At 45.1% G+C, this 13,482-nt stretch overlaps 2 protein-coding genes across 20 annotated transcripts in view; both read right to left on the bottom strand.

Annotated features, from left to right (window-relative positions):
- The window catches only part of KIAA0040 (KIAA0040 ortholog), a 34,747-nt gene extending 30,331 nt beyond the window's left edge, over nucleotides 1-4,416 (bottom strand). Inside the window, exon 1 of one of the 4 annotated variants that reach the window (XM_050767510.1) lies at nucleotides 4,174-4,416. The gene's annotated coding sequence lies outside the window, so the exon portion shown is untranslated. Of the gene's footprint in view, nucleotides 1-3,944 lie in introns of all 4 variants that reach the window. The other 3 variants (XM_050767488.1, XM_050767504.1, XM_050767493.1) reach the window with 3 other exon arrangements.
- Nucleotides 1-13,482, bottom strand: part of MRPS14 (mitochondrial ribosomal protein S14) — an 868,813-nt gene that overhangs the window by 175,861 nt on the left and 679,470 nt on the right. Inside the window, exon 1 of one of the 16 annotated variants that reach the window (XM_050767354.1) lies at nucleotides 6,535-6,538. The exons of 14 other annotated variants lie outside the window; for them this stretch is intronic. The gene's annotated coding sequence lies outside the window, so the exon portion shown is untranslated. Of the gene's footprint in view, nucleotides 1-3,353; nucleotides 3,358-6,534; nucleotides 6,539-13,482 lie in introns of those variants that run through there. One more of the 16 variants, XM_050767401.1, reaches the window with a different exon arrangement.

The following is a 13,482-nucleotide window of genomic DNA, read 5'->3' as shown; positions in this document are numbered from 1 at the left end:
GAGAAAACTTTAAGGATTGAAACTGAGGAAACAGAAGAGACGAGGGTGGTTCAGAGGTTGCCTTAAAAGTGGAAAACTACCTGCATCCCTTGAGGGTCTGTTCCTAGTTCGCCCCGGAGGCCACTGGGGGAGGATTCGAACTTCAGGTACAATCTTTTCATTTTACCTTTCTGCAGGCATTTGAATGCCTAGCTGTGTCCTTGTGTGCGAGATACAAAAGGGGATAGAGACCCAGGATGGTATTGGGTATTCCTGGGCAGAGGCAGATAGAACTTGGATTCTGGTCCTTCCATTAACCAGCTGTGTGACTGGGCTCACACTTCCCCTCCCTGAACTGTAGTTTGCACATCTGTGCAGTGAAGGGGTGGGGCTGGCTCCTCTCAGAAGTGTTTTTCCGTTTGAAGTCTCTGAATCTGTGGTTACTTCCTTTTTTTCATCAACAGTTTAGCCTCTATTAGAACTCTGTTTACTTGAAGGTTTTTGATGTTGGCATAACATTCCAGCTTCACGGGGTTGGAATAAGTCAGGCTTCCCTGGTCGGGACAGGGAAAAATCACAAATATATCCAAACCATTAACTGATGCTCAGATTCAGGGCCATTGGATTAAATGGGTTAAACCAGCACCTTGGTGAGAATTAGAAAAAAGCATCCCCTCCATGTGGACTCAACTGCAAGTGGGGTGGGTCCAAGGCTGAGCAGGTGGAATACTGGTGCTTTCAGCTTCATAGACTCCCAGGAGTCTTCATGCAGTACACAATCAGCATAAGCAACAGCGGAGCGTTGACTTCTTTGGGCTCTGACCACTTTCGATAAGGAGGACAAAAGAGGCCAGAGTAGATGCATGTCATTGATATGACGGAAGGAGACTTATAATTGCTGCCTTAAAATATGTCATACAATAAGAAAACTGCAATTTTGAGATGAAGATGCTGCCCAGAGCCTATACCTACACAGTCCATCTAATTTTGGTAGTTTCAAGAGGCAAGATTAGAAATAATAATAAAACTCCTCACATTTTTATAGAGTCTTATAATTTATGCAGAACATTAAATGCACTTTCTTTTTCAATTTGATTCTGATTCTAACCATTGCCCTGGTGAGTAATAATTATCCTCATTTTAAATATAAGGGAAATGAAGTTGAGAGATTCAAGAACTTGTTCAAGGTCAGCTAATAAGTGGTTAAGCCAGGAACTGAACCCATGAATGTGTAGCTCCAAGCTCAAGGTTTTTAGTTCCATGCAGGTCACACAAGATCGTGAGCTGAGCATTGGCAGCCAGACCTAAAGAACTACTCTGTAACGGTCTGAAATTAGTCAAAGCAGGTCATCCTTCTTGTTTTTATGAAGTCAGGACTCTCCCACACAGGGATAGGTAACTAAAGACTTGGAATGTGAGTTCTGGAAAGGTCTTCACAGATCTTACAACTGAACTAAGTATGAATTTTTCACATGGGGGAGTGATAACTAAATGCATCTTTACTGTCTATGTGCCATGAACCCAGAATTCTCTCCTTCATTTTAGGAATTATCCTCCAAGGTATCCTGAGAAAGCCTTGAGCGTTTGGAGAAAGTAATCTGGAAGTCACCATATGATATGAAAATAATATCTATAGGCCACTACTGACAAATACAAGACTCTTCAGCACCAGTGTGGTGCTACCACAGGCCTCTTTAGCTGCCTTCTACCTCTGCCTACGTTCCAGACCTGTATACCCAACTGCTTATCTCCATCTGGACATTTCCTGGGCATATTCAACTTTAATATGTCTAAATGTTCACCACTGCCTTCTCCACAATCTGCTTCCCAAGTCCACTCCTTCTCTACCTTACATGAAATTTTTTAATGGTTCCACAAGGTACCTTCTCCTGCCTATCCCACTCAACACCTTATAATCACTCTCTGTTCAACTCATTCCTCCTTTACCACATTCACTTGGTCACCAGGTACTTTTGATTCTACTTCCTAAAATCCATTCCTTTTCCTCAGTTCCCACTGCTGTTGTCTTAGCTGAGGTCTTAATTATCTCTGCTTCCCATCTCTCTAAGCCAGCCCCCATCTGGCCAATAATTCTTTCTCCAAACACAAATCTGACCGGATCCTTCCTCTGCTTAAAAACTAAAATTGCTTCCCATAGGAGGGAGTTCACCCTTCTCAGTCTGGCAGTGTAATTCCCATTACACGCTGTTCCCTACCTGCCATTGACTTTGCATACCCTCTTTCCTTTGTTCAAAACACCTTTTCCCTGGGAACTCCTAGTCATTTTCAGGACCTGCTCATCCATCACTTCTGTGGTGCGGACTTCACAGATAATTCTGGGGAAGAATCTCCTGTCCTCTCCCCTGGATTAGTCAGTGCCCTGTGGCTACTGCTATTATAATGTATATTATCCTAAACTGTAGTTTATTTCTGTATCTGTCTCACTTACTAGACAGAAGCTCCTCAAAAGCAGAAATCATCTCATTATCTTTGGACTCCAAGGACCTGGTATACTGGCCAGCACACAGTAGGTTTGGTAAATGTTGAATGAATGTATGGAATGGATGTACCTTCCTCTTTGGTGAAATCAATAACTTAGCTTGTTGAGTGTTTATTATTCTCTTGGGTTTAGTCTTAGGGAAGAGGATAGAAGTCATACTCATTTCACAGGCTAAATATTGACAATGTATGGAGGCCAAAGAAACATTTGTTTTACAATATATCTCTTTCCTAAAATTGTATCTGGGGTGGGGACACAGAGGCAGAATTTCAGACAAAAGGAAAGACTTGGTCAGATTTTCCTGTACAGCTGCCTCTACAACCCAGCACTGGGTGAAGGGCAGGCACATCACACTAAGTGGTTGAGGCAACTCATCCAGCTTAAAGGCTGGTAAGACCCTTGCAGAAGTCTTTAGATAGAACTTGCAAACCATTTGCAAAAGGGTTAGGAACAGGTTACATCAATGATATTTTTAAGTCCTGCTCTTTGTAACTCAAGGTTCTCCCACTATCTAACAGAACTTCAGAATGAGGGTACCTTAAAATTCGCTTCAGGTCCTTATGAGCTGTAGCTGAGCAAATGAAATGCAACTGCTTTAGAAGGGAGGTGCTTCCAAGATGCTCCAGTGGTCTTTTCCTTCCCTTCCTCGTACAACACAATCAGGTGGCACAATCCCACTACATAGCATGGCATGCTGGCTGCCAGTGTTCTCTGTTAAATTAGGGTGAGTGCTTGTCTGTGCTTCAGTTTCCCTTTCGGTTAGACAGGACTGGTCTTCCCACTAGCTATCATCTATAGTTCACTTAACTCTATTATCATATGAAGAATCCCCGTAAAGCTCTTCATAATGTTAAGGAAACAGGTCCTATTATGTCCCCCATTCTACCTTCAAGGGTAGGATGCGGGGTCTGGGAGTGGGACCATTGAGAGTCAGAGAAGTTAAAAAGTAATCTGTGTCACAGCAAGCTCCCCGGAAACTCTCAGAATAGCAAACAGGTTTCCTCTCCGCCCCTGGCTCCAGGCCATATTTTCGTTTTGGCTAGTTCCTTAGCCCCAGAGAAAATCTGGCTTCACCTAGAATGGTTTAGAAACACCTAAGCCCGCGATGCTTTCCAGAGGGTCTCAGGCCTTGGCCTTCCTCAGTAAAAAACAGAATATCCATGTGTCCCCTTCAAAGCGCTCCTACCAGCAGCTGGAGTAAGGTAACTCCACCGCCGACCTCCGAGGAGCTCATGTGGACTCAGCCCAGGCGCAGAGGGGAAGACTCCTGAGAGTCCTCAAGAAGGAGGGAAACACACGGAACTAAAGTTGTGAGGGCGCAAGAGGCTGCTTAGGAATAATTCCTTGTATCTCTGGGGCAGGTCTCATCCTTCTAAAGACAGCAGTTGAGTGGGCGTCCCCTTCCAAACAGAAGGCGCTTAAAAATGTATTTTTAAAAAACATAACAGAAAGTCCTGAAACTCACCTTTCGGTCCGTGGAAGGGCTTCCTGCAGGCGTGGTTGCCCAGGGAATCTCCTGGGTGCTGCCCCGTCTGACAGCGCCCCAGGCCCTGGAGCGAGGTGTGGGTTCCTTTTTGGTTGCCTCTGCACTCCCACTCCTAGCCAGGTCTGGCGTGTAGGGCCCCGGCGTCAGCCGAGGTCGTGGGAGCAGCCCGCCCCGCCCCGCCCCGCCCCGCCCCCGCCCCCGCGCGTACCTGCCGCTGCCGCCCAGGACAGCGCCCTCTGTGTTCCCTGCGCTCCTGCGGGCCGACGCCTTGCATAGTTGAGGTTTCGCTCCAACTTTGTCCTGCCCCTGATGTCACAGGCACAACTTCCTGAATCTGGCTCGCCGTTCCGCCCGCTCCAGGGGCTCGGCCCAGCTTTCCACCCCGGGCCAGCCCACCTCGGGTGCCTCTGGCCTTGGGCGCACACGCCCCAGACGCACTCTCCCTCCCTGTCTTCCCGCCAGTGGCTCCCCACTCCCCGCCCCCGCCATTACGTGTCCTTGCCCCCTCAGCCCCGGAACACGCCTCCTTCAGGGCACAGCCGCTGCGGAGCCAGCCCCAGTGTCTTTCACAGACGCACCAGTGTTCCAGGAACGGGACATAGAACTCAGGGCAAACCCGGCTTCAGGGAAAACAGCTGCCTGAATAGAGCGGCCTTCCTGGAAGGGGTGGGAGGCGTTGGAGAGGGATACCAAGAGACAGGTTGGGTGAAGGCTCCGATGTCTTATCGGGACAAATGAGCATGACAGTCCCCTCTAACCAACGCCGGTTGCTCCAAGGGATGCAGGTGACATCTCAGAAGAGTCATCTCAGAAGAGTCTCTGAAGAGTCTTAACGCCTGGAGGCGTTAATGAAAACTGCGCTCCAGGAGCTGTCACAAGCAACGATGGAGGGGAAAGCTGACTTCAAAAAGTTCTCAGGGGTTCTTTCCTCTCATCCTCAGCTGCTCTCCATCTACTTTTTATTCAGATCTCTTGGCTCTAGTTCCGAGCACGTGGGATGCTAGGAAATGAAAAGACCTGCGCCCGGTTGAATAACAGGGGACTGCAGACACAAAGCTCTGATGATTCAGGGCTTGTTCAGTGCCTCCAGGGATACTGTGGGTGGGAAAAGAGGGGGATGCCAGGACCTGGCTGTGGAGCATCTCAGGGGCCTCCTCAGTGTCATCCTGGGAGGTCCTCCCTGACAAGGGCCTGAGAGGCTGTTCCCTCGACTGTATTTGTCGGGTACACAGGTACCAGCTGCCAGGTGCTGAACCGGGACTTGCCCGTAATCCACTGCGCCTGAGTATGGGGGTCCTTTGGCTTCTGTAAGTGGGCATTAAAATGCCTACCGCAACTAGCTGTCACAACTGAGATTCAAGAGATTCCTTTCTGTTTATTCAGTAGAAACCACGTGGTTCTGAGTTGAAAGGCCAAAGAGAAAACCCACCATCCAGCCTGAAATGCCAAAAATGGTTAGAAAAAGAGGAATTTTTTTTTTTTTTTTTTTTTTTTTTTTTTTTTTTTTTACAGAGGAAGAGTAGATTTGCAAGCTGGGAGAAGCTCAAATCTGTAATGACACTTTGATACACAGTGTATTATTCAACCTTTCACAACACATTTATGAGATGTAGTATTATCCTCATTGTATAGGTGAGGAAATTGTGGTTGAGAGGAAGCTAAGGAAGTTCCTCAAGGTCACATAGCTAATAAATGGTAGAGCCAGGTTTGAATCCAAGTGTTTCCAACCACCACCCCCCCCCCCACCAATGCATCCTTTTACCACCATATCACCTAGTAGAGGAGGAACTTGCCTTCTGTGAAGGAATTCCACATGAGCAGGGATAGTGTGCAGGTCTTGAATGATGCCTATTGCGGGGAGGCCATAGAAAATACTTTCCTGGAAGTCCAGAGCAACATTACAGATTGGTTCTGGCCAGGGTGATGGGTATGTAGGGTTGCTTTTAAGAGAAAAGAGGAAGAAACTAAATGAGAAAAACAGGAGCAATCGAGTTGAGCTCAGGGCTTCATGGACATGGTTGTCTGATAGTAGAAAGGAAACCAGGGGCAATCCATAAGATGGTATCTCTAGCTATCTCAATTCGTAAGGAGAAAAGTCTAGTGCTGAAAACCAGCAACTTCTGTGGCAGAGAAATCAGGGACTTATAGGTGGGCTGGATGGTGGATTTACTCACACTAGACTGCCAAGGCTGCAAAGTCTGTTGCTGTATTGACACTACTGGAAGATGCAATTATGCAGAAGAAAAGAAGTGGGCATCTGGCCAGGATGTTTTCACCCTGGATGAATGATGCATTTCTTATAAAAAAGCGGGTTGGAGCACCCACCTACTATTTTATTCTCTTGGCAGTAAAATCCCAACTCCTATGAACTCATGGACGGCCCCAGGCAGCAACAGGGCTATTATGTTTTGCTTAATCCTTATTATTTTTCTTGTTTTCAGTAAGGATATTTGAAGGTGGTCAAGAGCTTAGTGGGCACTAAATGGAGTGGAATAAAATATTAACTTTTTTTTTAAAAAAAAAAGAAGCCAAAATAAGCAGATCTGTGCACTGAGACTGGAAATTGGAACCCCCTTTTGACCACTTCTCACTAGCTTTAGCACCTCCTGATCTCTGGTTTCACATCAGTATGTTGCAGAAAACAGGTGTTGCCTCCCTCTCAGATACTGTGAAAATCAATGGAGTACTAAGTATTGAACTTAGTCTGCTTTGAAGCTAAGACTGACTACACTTGGATTTCTTTCTTGGCAATCCCCTATTTCAGACAGGTTAACTTGCAGTATTGGCCAGTACTGATCCACCTGTGCTGCCTGGAGAGAGTTTCCTGCGAGTTAGCAAACTCAGAGTCTAGAAACTATGTCTTTTATAATGTGGTTGCACCCAGGACAGTGCTGCACAAAATTGGACACATTCTTCAGGTGTGGGAAATTTTAAATTGGGAACATTATTTTACTCTTACCAATAGCTGCGGTGTATTCTTGCCTGCAACGCTGTGAGAGGGTCTAGAAGGTTAAAAAGGGGATAGGGAAAGTCCCCAAACAGCAACCTGGAAGCTCTGAGGAACTGAGTAGAAGTCACAGGGCTGCTGACAAGGAGAAGGCTGTTAGGAGGAAATGATCAGACTATAAATGGTGTGGATACGATGAGCACAGACTTGTTCATCAGATCCTGAAATATAGCAGTGCTTTGGAACCACAAGTGGGGCAAGTTCAGGACAAGTCAGCGGAAATACTACTTCATGCAGCAGGTAATAAATGTATGGAATGAATTATCTCCCAGAGGTGGTACAAACTGGCAACATAAATGGATTCCAGAAGGGTGAATGGCAGAGGCATAAAGAAAGCTGCAGGAAGCAGAGAGATACTCCATGTGGTGGGGAGTTCAGGGTGACCCAATGGGGCCTTACACAGTGTGTACCTGAGGGTCTTTGTGGTCAAAAGAGTCCTGGCCTGCACAGGGCTTGCATTGGAGCTGATGGGCGGCACAAACACTACCTCCCTAATTCTTCAGCCTCTGTGGCTTTTGCCTTAAGGCTGCAAAACCATGTTCTTTTTACCTGAGCCTTACAGCCCATTTAAAATGCTTTGCTTCTTCATTTTGACTTTCAACTTCTAAACAGATTTGAGTGTCGGTCTGCTTCCATACTGGTTATCATATTTAGCTCTTGCAATTAGATTTCTGTTCAGGTCTTCCTCCTAAATTATCTAATTCTGACATAAGTTACTCTAATTATGAAAGCTTAAAACAAAACAAAACAAAACAAAAACCGGAGTTAACAATATACTTTCCTTGGGAGCTTATTTTTTTTAATGCGGCATCCAAAATGTCTTCAATGCTACATCCAGGATGCCTGGGAAAATGTTACTTTTACAGCTGTAGCTCCAAATCTTGGCACTGGAAGAGGTTTAGGAAGCTCTTGGATGTCTCCTCTAATAATCTACCTGCCTTCCTCCACACACATGCCCCGCTGCTCCGTGCACTTTGTGCTTTCTTGAGCACTCCTATAAGTTCTAGAGATAGTGCACCATGCCCCACCTCTTCCAGTATGGGGGTCAGGGTGGGCTGGTGGCTTAGAAAGCCCTTTGTTTATACTTCTGGGGCACGAAAGGGCTCAGTTTCCATTTTCTGTTTCTGGCTCACAGCCCCCCGCCCCAAGTTGTGTCTTTAAAGCTATTTTTATAGCACTATCACTGGCAGTCATAAACTGGCCAGGGCTACTCTTCAGGACCCTTTGTTGGGATTCAGCATCGGCTTTGTTCAGATGTAAACAACAGGCCTCTGGATTCCATTTTGTGGCTGGGGTCTCAGGCCAGAGGGAGAGCCTCACAGAGTTCTCATTTTGCCTCTCTTTGTAGTTTCCCTTGTCATCTGCTCTTCCCTTGGGGATGGGTTTACATATCAATTTGTTGAGTGAGCCCATCATGTGGGTTTCATGTAGTAGCATTTACATGGTCTGGGTAGAACACTTCTTGTCACTTTGTCAAACAGATTCCTGGGAAACCCCAGCTTGCCCTGCCCAGTGCATTCATTCTGGCAGAAGTTTCTGTGAGGGCTGAAATTTTTCATTCCTCTTGCCCTGAGGGCCCACAAAGTAATATGGCTTTGAAATTTACTTCCTTAACTAGTTCAGTGACTCAGAACATCAAAGTTGCCACAAACAAACTTCCTCTCCCAAGGCTGGCTTGTTCATAACTGGTTAAAGGAAGGGCTGACAAAAACATCACACAACAATGGGATAGCCTTCATTTATCAAGTTGCAAAAGTACACTCACTCTGTGTTTTAATTACTATTGACTTTCTCTGTGCCAGGCACTGTGCTAAACTGCTTATACGTATTGCCTTTAAATTTCTAACAACACTATGAGGTACTGTTATAATATCAATCTAATAGGTGTGGAAACTAAGATTTGGAAAATTTAAAAATTTGTTAAAGATCAGTAAGTGGCAGACAGATATTTCAATAAATAGTAGTGAGAAATACTTTTATTCAGCACAGATATGTTCCCAGCACCATGCAAAATATTAGATTTGCAAAAATGAATGGGACTCTGGTCTAGTGAAACTAAAGTTTCAACCCAGAATTTTCTGAATTCAGAGCCTGATTGCTACTCACCTTAATCAGCTGGATGGGTATGGGATGTCCGTGGGGCAGAATTAAATTACTGATTCTGGGATGATAACAATAATAATAACATTATGATGACAATCATAATACCTGGAGCTTTGTAAGTTTTCAGAGATGTTTCACATAGATTATTTACCTTGATCCAACCTTTGTTAAGGGAGCAAGGTCAGTGAGGAGCTGGGGCCTGGAGAGGCTGCTGCCCATGATAGTTGCATGACTGGACTAAAACCAGGGGGTCTGGTTTCTAATCCAAAAATCTCTACTTGCAGAATTCAAGAATGTATCTGGAGAGACACATTCCAGGAATATCTCTTGGTAGTATACTGAAATGGTCATCAGAAAGTAACTGGAATCAAAGCTCAGACTGTTGAACTCATGCAGAGTATGGACATTAGCCTTGGAGGGAATTCTTCCACTTGGGAAAGCTATAAAATGGCTATAAAAGTGTTTCAAATTCCGCACTGAAGTATCCCTAAAAGATAGGAAATTGTTGCTTTAGGAAGACATTATTTAATATCTTGTGGCTTCACATACACTTGACACACATTTTCATACACCTCTGGGGATGTATGCACCACAGTGTGAGAAGCATAGTATCAGATGACCTATGAAACTGCATTAGAACTGTGCCCTAACCAACTGAACTAATAAATACAGCCATAGAATTTCATCCATCCATCCATCCATCCATCCATCCATCCGTCTACTGAAAAATATTTATGAAGAACCTGCCACAACCTCTGCACTATGATACGATATGATAGGATATAGAAGTTCCTGGGGAATTTACAATCTAATGTGGAACTGACCATTGAAATGATTAGCAGTAGTAGAAACTGCTTATAATGAAGTACTAAACTGTGTAATTTGTATTTAAGTGCAGTGAGGGCTGGAGCATTCATGAAAACCTTCCTGGTGGAGGTGAGTTGACCAGAATGTGGGAGGTGCGGAAGAATTTGAAGATAGGGAAAGATAGAATGGTTTCTAGTTGACCACAGCCTGAACAAAGGTGTGGAGAAGGAATAAACATGGTAGGACTCTTTTGGTAAGTAATGTTAATTATTTGATGATTCATTCTCTCTCTCCTCTTCTCTCCACCCACCTCTTTCTTGTTGATGCAGAAAATTAGGGAAAGACTCAAAACAATGGAGAAAAGCAAAACATCCATAATTCTGGTAACCAAAATGTAGCATTTTGGTATGGGCTATTTTTGTCTTTTAGAAATAGATCAGAGTTTGTACGTAGGTAATTTTGGCCACTGCAAAGTTTGAATAGTGGGCTGACCAATCTCAAAGACAGTTAATCTGGTGGCCTTTTGCAGGATTTATTAGAGTGGGGAGAGATTGGGAGACTGAAGTCAGAAACTTCAACCTAGTAAAAGGCCACCATATACTCTAGCTCCTGCCTTTAAAACTAACTAGCTAACTCACTAGCTGCCTTGATCAATGATGAGCTCTCCATCACTGAAGCAATTCACACGGAGACTGGACGACCGCCTGGTGGGGTGCTGTGGAGAGGACTGCCATACCTGGAGAGAGGATTCAGTAGTCCATATGACCTCTTTCAGTCCCAAAATTCCAGGACTTATATTGTTAGCTGTGGAAATTTCATATTCAAATAAATTATGAGTTCTCTCCTCTTTCTTATGATTTGACAGCAATTGCTTTGCTTAGTACATATTATTGGGTAACATAGTAAATGTTGTTGGGCACTAGAAATCAACTAACTTTGAGGGGCTTGGGTTAAGCTCATATGGATTTTAGCACTGCTGTGTTATTATTTGGAAGCTGCTCTTACATGGGAAACATTTAAGGAGAAACTCTCACCTCTACCCAATCTCTACCTGCCTGAGTCCTAGCTCAGCCACCACCTCCTTGACTCCCCAAGACGGAGGTAGAAGCCTCTTCTTTGTATTCCCACAGGACTCTGTGCTGACCCAGCATGAAGCCTGTCCCGCAGTAATGAAATTGCCTGTTTCTCTGTCTCCCACACTGCACTGTGAGCTCTTGTGAGCAGGGAGTGTCTGGCAGATGGTAAGCTGTTGGTCAACATTTGTTAGTGAATGAAGACCCTTGGCCACAAGGCCAGATCTGGGAGCTTTAGAAGCTTTCTCTGAGCAGGGATGAGCATGGTGCTCTTCTTTGTGCACTTACCTCCTTGTGAGTGCCCAAAGCATTGAGTTCTTGCCTTCCTCAGTATGGCTCTGGGGTCTGCAGTTCTGTGTCCTCATGAAAGACGGAAAGTATAATTGGAATTATGCACGAAAAAAAATCATGAGAGGGGAAAGTACATAATTAAAGGTGACATGGGCTCAGAGTATGGCAAGGGCAAGGCTAAGAGGCACTTCTGAAAACAGATCAGGTGCACACTTTTCCTAAAGCCTCTGTGCCAATTCTAGGAAAGAACCTCTCTGCTGTTCCTTTGCCTTGGAACTCCCTTCTTGAAACATCCAATCCTGTTTCAGACAAACAGAAAGAAGACACTGCAGCTGCTATTATTCCCCACTTCCAGCATTACAGTGTTCTGTCTTGGGCTCCTGATGTTGCCAGCTGTTGGCAAGGGCTGGGCAGGGAAAAATTGCTGCAGGCTCATCAGGAATTCTGGACACAGAGTGCAAGTCTGAAAATGCTGGATCTGAGTTCCTGTGAGAATCACACAGGTGCCAAGTAGAGCCTAAGTGAAGAGGGGAAAAAGTCTACAAGCTTATCTTCCACCACTCCAACAGAGTCATTAGGCAACACAGTTTTCAGTGGTTCTAAAAACCATGTGGGCAAAATATTATTTATTTCTATATATGGCCAGAAAATAGCCCAGTCACAGGGGCTGGCTTCCTGGTTGACACTCTCCAGTTTTTCCAGACCTGCAGACTCCAGAGACTTCCAGGCTGGACATTGGTTTCTGTGGCCTGTATGTAACTAGTTTGGCAACAGAAAATGTGGTTCCCAGCGCGACTGCCCCTACTTTTCCTCATCCCCCAACCCCTCAACACTTGCCTCCCTTAGAATGCTGCAGCTAAAGAGCAAAGAATGAGGCTCTCCCAGCTGCGGCCCTGCTAAAAATAGAAAGTTTATTTATTTTATGTTCATGAAGCCCTTTTCCTGCTGTTGCTGTTGTTATGAGTGTAACTCCCAGGCAGGAAGGGGACTGACTGCACTGGTCACCAGCCAAGTGCGTTCTATCCTATGTCGCGGGATCTAATTGAGTCATTAGGGGCCAGAGGATTTGGTGATCTGTTTTCTTTTTTGAGCCTCTCCTCTCCTAGCTGACACCTGCTGTCCAGAAACCGGCGTGTGTGTTTCTTGGTTTTTAGAGGATCTGCTTGGATGTACTTCCCTTTCAGATGCGGCCTTCCGCTTACTTATGATGTATTCACAGGGGAGGCATGGCCAGAGGAGAAGGCACTGAGCTAACAGGCAAGAGGCCTCAGTTTTTCTTCCAGTTTTGTTACCTGGCTTTGTGACCTTGAGCAAGTCACAACTTCTTTGAACCTCAGTTTCCTCATCTATAAAAAAGGGATAACAACATATGCCTAGAACGCAAGTGTGATAATGGATGTGAAACAACTTTGAGAAGTTCAAGGCATAAGTGGACGGATTATTGTCTACTTTTGCTAAACCCGAGTTTCTCAAGTGTGTCCAAAAGATAGATGCTTCCTTTGCCCCAGAGGGCTCTTCACTCCCTCTCTCCCAAAAGGAAGAGTAGAAGGGGGAGAAGAAAATAGTACCTGGGGGAGCATATTTTGATATTTCCTATGAAATATGCTAGAAACAAACTCATGTTGAAACACCTGAGAAGTGGCCAGGCACAGTGGCTCACGCCTATAATCCCAGCACTTTGGGAGGCCAAGGCAGGTGGATCATTTGAGGTCAGGAATTCGAGACCAGTCAGGCAACATGGAAAAACCCCATCTCTACTAAAAATATAAAAATTGGCTGGGTGTGGTGGTGCACACCTGTAATCCCAGCTACTTGAGAGGCTGAGGCAGGAGAATTACTTGAGCCCAGGAGGAGGAGGTGAGATCGGGCCACTGCACTCCAGCCTGGGGAACAGAGTGAGACTCTGTATCTAAAAAAACCCCCCAAAAACCAAAACCAACCAACCAAACAACAACAAAAAAAGCAAGCCCCTCCCCCTGCCCCCAAAAATAAAAAGAAATACCTGAGAGGTGATTGAGGCCTTAATAAATGATCCTGGATTAGAGCAGGGGAAATATTCAACATTCTGTTAGCTTGCTATGGGCTTTGGAGTAACAGTTATATTGCTATGTGTCTTATTTTCCATCTCATTGTGTACTGCCATTATTAATAGTTGATTGTCCCACTTGGAAGGGACCTCCACTTGCTCAGCCTTCTAGATTACTTGGTTCATACCACACATGCAGTGCCTATGACA

The sequence above is a fragment of the Macaca thibetana genome, chromosome 1 (assembly GCF_024542745.1).
Source record: "Macaca thibetana thibetana isolate TM-01 chromosome 1, ASM2454274v1, whole genome shotgun sequence".
Lineage (NCBI taxonomy): Eukaryota > Metazoa > Chordata > Mammalia > Primates > Cercopithecidae > Macaca > Macaca thibetana.
Note: the sequence above shows the minus strand (reverse complement) of the source record. Positions and strands in the feature narration are given on the sequence as shown.